Source organism: Sminthopsis crassicaudata, chromosome 3 (assembly GCF_048593235.1).
Source record: "Sminthopsis crassicaudata isolate SCR6 chromosome 3, ASM4859323v1, whole genome shotgun sequence".
NCBI classification, from domain to species: Eukaryota; Metazoa; Chordata; class Mammalia; order Dasyuromorphia; family Dasyuridae; genus Sminthopsis; species Sminthopsis crassicaudata.
In genome coordinates, this window is record NC_133619.1 from 647624939 (window position 1) to 647631212 (window position 6274).

Genomic DNA, 6274 nt, shown 5'->3' on the forward strand with positions numbered 1-6274 from the left:
ATTGCACCTGGGCCCCACCCACCGGGCTGGTCATCTCTGAGCGCTCCCCTCCCCCATCCCTTCTGCTTCCTATTTCCACGTCTCCCCCGGTCCCCTTGCTCTGGGACTCAGCCCCTCCCCAGCACAAGCTCGGACTCTTCCAGCTCTCCTCCCCCGCTCTCCTCCCCTTCCTCCCAAGGACGTTTCCCCTTCCATCCCTCTCCCATTCCCCTCACCCCCTCAGGCCTCCCTGCCTCCGCCGCCCCCCCGGAACTCAGACTTGTGCAGCCCAACTTAACTTTCCCAGACCCCTGGCCTGTGTCCGTTCCTGCCCTGCCACATTCCCCCCCTCCGGAAGAGGCTTCTCCTTCATCTGCTTCCTCAGCTGTAGCACAGCTGGATCCTCCAGGGCTACCCAGGCCAGGAAGTCGGGACACCTGGGGCCCCAGGCACAGGATTCGGTGTGTGTTAGAAAGCTTCTCTCTTCGTTTACACAAACCTTCACAGTCCCCTCCGAGAGCAGTCCGTCTCCCCATCGCTAGTTCCCTCTCTACCCCTCAAAACCCCAGGACTAATGGCAAGGGAGAGATGCAGAAAGCTGGGGGTCCTGTCCTGGAGCACGGGAATGGCAGGAAGCCTGGATGGAGGCCACGGACGGTGGGGGGGAGGGTTGCTGTTGGGAGTGCAGGGAGCTCAAACCCCTGGAGATCCTTAAAGAACCTTCTTTTCTTTCTTTCTTTCTTTCTTTCTTTCTTTCTTTCTTTCTTTCTTTCTTTCTTTCTTTCTTTCTTTCTTTCTTTCTTTCTTTCTTTCTTTCTTTCTTTCTTTCTTTCTTTCTTTCTTTCTCTCTTTCTCTCTTTCTCTCTTTCTCTCTTTCTCTCTTTCTTTCTCTCTTTCTCTCTTTCTTTCTTTCTCTCTTTCTTTCTCTCTTTCTTTCTCTCTTTCTCTCTCTCTCTCTTTCTCTCTTTCTCTCTCTCTTTCTCTCTCTCTTTCTCTCTCTCTTTCTCTCTCTCTTTCTTTCTTTCTTTCTCTCTTTCTTTCTCTCTTTCTTTCTCTCTTTCTTTCTCTCTTTCTCTCTTTCTCTCTCTCTTTCTTTCTCTCTTTCTTTCTCTCTTTCTCTCTCTCTTTCTTTCTCTCTTTCTCTTTCTTTCTCTCTTTCTCTCTTTCTTTCTCTCTCTTTCTTTCTCTCTCTTTCTTTTTTTTCTTTCTTTCTCTTTCTCTCTCTCTCTCTCTCTCTCTCTCTCTCTCTCTCTCTCTCTCTCTCTCTCTCTCTCTCTCTCTCTCTCTCTCTCTCTCTCTTCTCTTTCTCTCTCTCTTTCTTTCTTTCTTTCCTCTCGGTTCTGGTTACCTGGGTTGGTTTGGAGATACAAATAAAAGCAAAAGAATGAGTAGATGTATCTATATGCAAATATTCACATATACATGTATGCAGCTCAATGGTCTCTACATCTTAGATTCCACACTTTTTTCAGAGAGATTTGGCTACAGAGCATTTCCCCATTTGACCACTTCCCTTTCTCTTAGGGTCCCCAGTGCTTTCTGTTCAGAAGCATTTAATTTTAGATAATCCAGTGGATCCTTTGATCCTTTGTAATTAATTGCCTCTGTCTCTGGTTTGGTTAAGATCCCATCTCCTTCCCAGAGCTGGCAGAGGTTTAGGATGTGTTTCTCATCTGCTTTTTTATAACATGACTTTTCATATTAAGGTTGCAGATCCGTTTTAAAGGTATTGTGGAGTGTGGTAAAAGGTGCTGGTCTAAGCCTACTTTGGAATAGACTGCTTTCCTGTTTCCCAGTAGATTTTAATCACATCTGGAGTTCTCCTTTAGGAAATCTCTTTTCTTATCAAATGAATCTCCTTGGGTTATTCTTTTCCATTGACTTCTGTGTTTTTGACAATTCCCAGATGGTTCTGATGACTATTGCTTTAAAATGTAGTTTAAGTTCTGGAAGTATTCCCACATCATCTGCCTTTTCATCAATTTAGAAATATCTAGGTGGAATAGTGGAGAGACTGCTGGGTATGGAGTCAGCAAGACCTACATTCTAATCTGACTTCAGTGACTCTGGGCAAGTCACTTTACCTGTTTGCCTCAATTTCCTTACTGTAAAATGGGGATAATATAACCCACCTTCCAAGGTTATTTTGAGGAGCAAATGAAATGATCATTCATTGTAAAGCCCTTAGCACTGTGCCTGGAACATAGATAGAAATGTTGGTTATTATTAACATTTTGGGAATTTAAAAATAATCTTTTTATTCTCCTTGCAACTTTTGGTTAATATTAGCCTCACCTGACCAAAATCTATTCCAGTAAATGTGAACATTTACTGAGAGCCTTAAACATTTCTTAGAAAAGAAATCAGTGGAAGAATCTCAGTTGTCCTTAACTCCTTGACTCCAAGGAAATCCTCCTTCTCAATCAGCTTAGTAACTAACTCTAACATAATTTGTAAATTGATTTAGTTTACCTATAGAGTTTGAGCTCATTTGCTTCTTTAAGGAATTTATAAGATTATGAATCTGTTTAATTAAATTTGTTCAGGAAGGATAGGATTACTGATCTAAGTTTTCTTGAAATTTTATGGCCTTGGGGGAATGTACAAGATTGAAATATTTAAATGAAGGATTTCTCTATCAGTCTAATGGAATTGTGTCTCTGAAGAGCCTTGTCACAGTTTTCATGTTGGTTCCTGTTTTCTCTAAGGCCTGAAGCTATGTTCCAGCACATTCATAAGATTTAGATAAGATTTTAACACCTATGATTTCATAAGATTTTCCCATCTATGATTCTGCATTGTGGGTGGATTTTTTTTCAGCAGTTATTCACCACTCCTGGCCTGTTTCCAGCACAATCCAGTCCCCTAACTCTTTTTAAGAAAAGCAAGGAGGAGTCATGAATAGGAGTATACATATACTCCATCCAGATTTAGAAGCAGGAAAGGATTCAAGCAGCTTCAAGGAGGATTTCTGGCAGCGGAGAAGAGAGCTGATTATGAGCTCAGAGAAAAGAGCCCCAGCTCTTGGGAGCCAGGCTGTGCAGAGGTGAGGACTCTGGCAGTCTGAGGTGCTGGGAGGAGGGGGCTTTATGAAAATCCCCTTGCAGCAGGGACTGGATGGAGTATAGAAGGGAGGCAGGGAGACCCTGGGGGAAGCTGTGACATAGTGCCAGTGAGTGAGAGCTTTCCATGGGCTGCCTGCAGGTTGAGGGGCAGGAAAGATGCAGGCTATGGGCTAGGTAGGTGGGCTGCAGACATGGCCAGATAAGAGGGAGGCCCAAATCCTTCCAACTCAAAGATCCCAGTCACTATGACATGTAGTGTGGCCATGAGAGCAGTGGTGAGGATGGCAGGCGGTGATAAAGTGCTTAAGTGCTTTTATAAAGGACGAACAGAAGGAACTGACCCCAAACTCAAAGACTCAGCTGAGTGACCCTGACCAAGGCACTTTGAGCAGCTGGCCGCAGTTTCCTCATTTGTCAAATGAGCTGGAGAAGAAAGTGACAAGCCAATCCAGGATCTCTACCAAGAATGCCCCAAGTGGGGTCAGAGAGTTTAACAATAGCAAAATCTGAAGTGAGACAAAGATCAAATTAGAAGAGAAATAGTAGAGTGGAGAATATTATCTGGAAAATGATCAAGAAAAGTTATTTGTTATTTTGAAAGGAGTTAAGTTATTTTGAAAAGGAGCCTTTCCCAAAGGATACAAGCTAAAAGGATAGAAAGTTTTCCAAAATCCTGACACATGGAGACATGTTCCATATGTTGAAAAGATAGTCATATTAAGATAATGTTGCCTTTTCTTGGTACACTTTCAAAACTGGTGAAAAAGGAACCATCAATATATATATATATATATATATATATATATATATATATATATATATATATATATATATATATATATATATATGTTTTAATTTTGAAATGGACACACATGAAAAAATAGGAACATTTTATATACCATAAAACAGGGGTGGGGGAGGATTGCACATAAAACAAGCTATAAAATGTATGGTTTGATTTTCCTTTTCAGTAATTAAAAAATTCAACATGGCACTCTCAAAGATATCCTCATTCCTTCTGGACTTCCTTCTGTTCAATTTCCTTTATTGGGGGGGGGGGGGGAATAGAGATGGGGAAAGAACAATTCTATTGCTAGTCCTTCTCACACTATTATTCCCGCCTACTGAAAACTGAAAAGAAAAAGAAAAAAAAGTTAGAGCACAGTCAAGCCAAATCAATTCCTACATAATCCAATTTCCCAAAAAGTACTTTTTGATGTACATCTCATATCCATCATCTCTGGATCAGGAAACAGGCTACACAGATCTTTGTAACTCCCCTGCTACAATGGTTGACTATTCCAACAATCAAGAGTGACATCTTTCAGAGTTGTCAGCCTTCACAACATTGTGATTGTCATCAATTGCTCCCAGCAATCTGTAGTTCACAAAACTCTCAGGAAGTTTCACTGAAGTTTTATGTGTTGTTTTGTTGCTTTTTCCAATGTATATTCATGCTCCATCATATGAAAGAATTTGTTCAATCATTTTTTACATAGCTACATATAATCAGCAATTCCTCTTTATATACCTTGGACATGAGGCCTTTTTGAGAGAAACTTGCTACAAGTCTTTCCCCAGTTAATCACTTCCCTTTTAAGTTTTAGATGCTTTGTGTGTTTTGTGACAAAAAAAAAAAATGAAATTTTCTTTTTTGTGATTCTCTCTATCCCCTGTTTGGTGATGAATTCTTCCACAACTTCTTTGTTGTTTCTTTAATTTATTTGAAGTGATCTTCCACATTTAAGTCATGAATCATTAAAAGTTATCTTAAAAAAAAAAAAAGTTAATCTTGGTCTACAATGTAAGATCTTGGTATGTTTGCTGAGATAATTGGGGTTAAGTGACTTGCCCAGGGTCACACAGCTAGGAAATGTTAAGTGTCTGAGGCCAGATTTGAATTTAGGTCCTCCTGATTTCAGGGCTGGTGCTCTATCCACTGCACCACTTAACTGCCTTGTGGTCTATATTTTCTGCCAGCTGATTTTCCAGTGTTTCCAGCTTTGTAGTGATGCCTTGACTCCATAGTGGAGATTTTTGGATTTATTGAACAAGTGGCTACTATACTCATTTTCTTTTGTATATTACACACCTGATCTCTTCCATTTTTCTAGATCATTAATTTTAAGTAGGATGAAAAAGTTTGAATAACTGAACTACTACTTCTAGTATACTTTCAGATTTAATGCTGCAAGACCTCCTTCCTAGAATATTGGAAAATGGTGTAAAAATATATGAATGTGCTTTTGATGAGTACATATCTTAAAACTTGAAAAGGAATATAGAAGTTGGGTGCAAACTCATTTTAGAAATGAGTAAAGTAAGGTACAGAGAGGTTGTCTTTCATTCTCTTAGATAGAAATAATGAGTCAAAATTGGAACCAAAATCCTTCTGATCTCAAACCCAGAGTTTTAACCTTTACAAGTGATGCTTTCATCTACAATGTCTGGAATATTAATTTGAATTAAAACAAATTACTCAACTATCCACATGTTAAGCTTACTAACTCCACTATAACCCAAGGAATAATGATCATTTCTATAATGATTTAAAGTTTTGGGAATGTTTTATGAATATTGTCTCATTTGATGCTCACATCAACAATGAGAAGTAGGTGCTCTTATTATCCCCATTCCACAGATAGGAAAACTCAAGTAGGAAGAGGTCAAGTGACTTGCCCAGGACAACACAGTTTTAGAGACCAAATTGTAAGTCAAACTTGTGATTCCAGGCATAACACACTATCCACTGTACTATTTATCTACTTAAGGGAAGCATGACAAAGGTCAGCTAGGTCATGCAATGGATAAAGCATTGACACTGCAGTCAGGAGGACCTGACTTCAAATCCAGACTCAGGCACTTGACACTTTCCTAGGAAAGTCACTTAACCATGAATGCCTCCATAAAAAAGTGGGGAGAGAGGAAAGCATGATAGAAATGAGATATCCAACAGATACCAAAATATTTATACAAAGACTTTTGTTGCCAACTAGGAACAGGATGCAAAGTGAGTTCTAATCACCTAGGGGAATGGCTGAAATAGTTAAAACATATGAATGCCAGGAAATATTTGAGTAACGGCAAATATCATGATTTCACCAAAAAAAAAATCTTATTTATAGGACTCTTTGCATAGTATGAAATCTGGGGTGTCCAATGAGGTCTCTTTCTTAAAAGAAGCACTAGAAGTAGTGAAGTGTATTGCAGCAAGAGATTTTCTCTTGTTA